Raw genomic sequence first — 329 nt, 5'->3', positions numbered from 1 at the left:
AATATTTTATGAATAAAATAATATTAAAATATTAATATTTTATTTATCAATGAAATTAGTTAAAATAGAGGGTTATATGACTAATTTAAGTGGGGGAGGAGAAGAAAAGAGGAAATTTGGAAGGAAACAATGAGGATAGAGGGAACCTGGGTGCTTTTATGAAATAGAGCACAATCCGGTAAGTATATATTTAAATATTATGGTGACACGCTAATGGGGTGCAGACTTTATATTATGTTTATACATATGTTAAGGAAGGAAGTAGAAGAAAAATTGAAACCTAAAAAAGTGATGAGAGGACTCAATAAAAAGAAGAAGAACTTAGGAGG

This window comes from Theobroma umbraticum, unplaced genomic scaffold (assembly GCF_002168275.2).
Source record: "Theobroma umbraticum cultivar Fairchild unplaced genomic scaffold, ASM216827v3 scaffold_182.0, whole genome shotgun sequence".
NCBI classification, from domain to species: Eukaryota; Viridiplantae; Streptophyta; class Magnoliopsida; order Malvales; family Malvaceae; genus Theobroma; species Theobroma umbraticum.
This window is presented reverse-complemented; position numbering follows the sequence as displayed.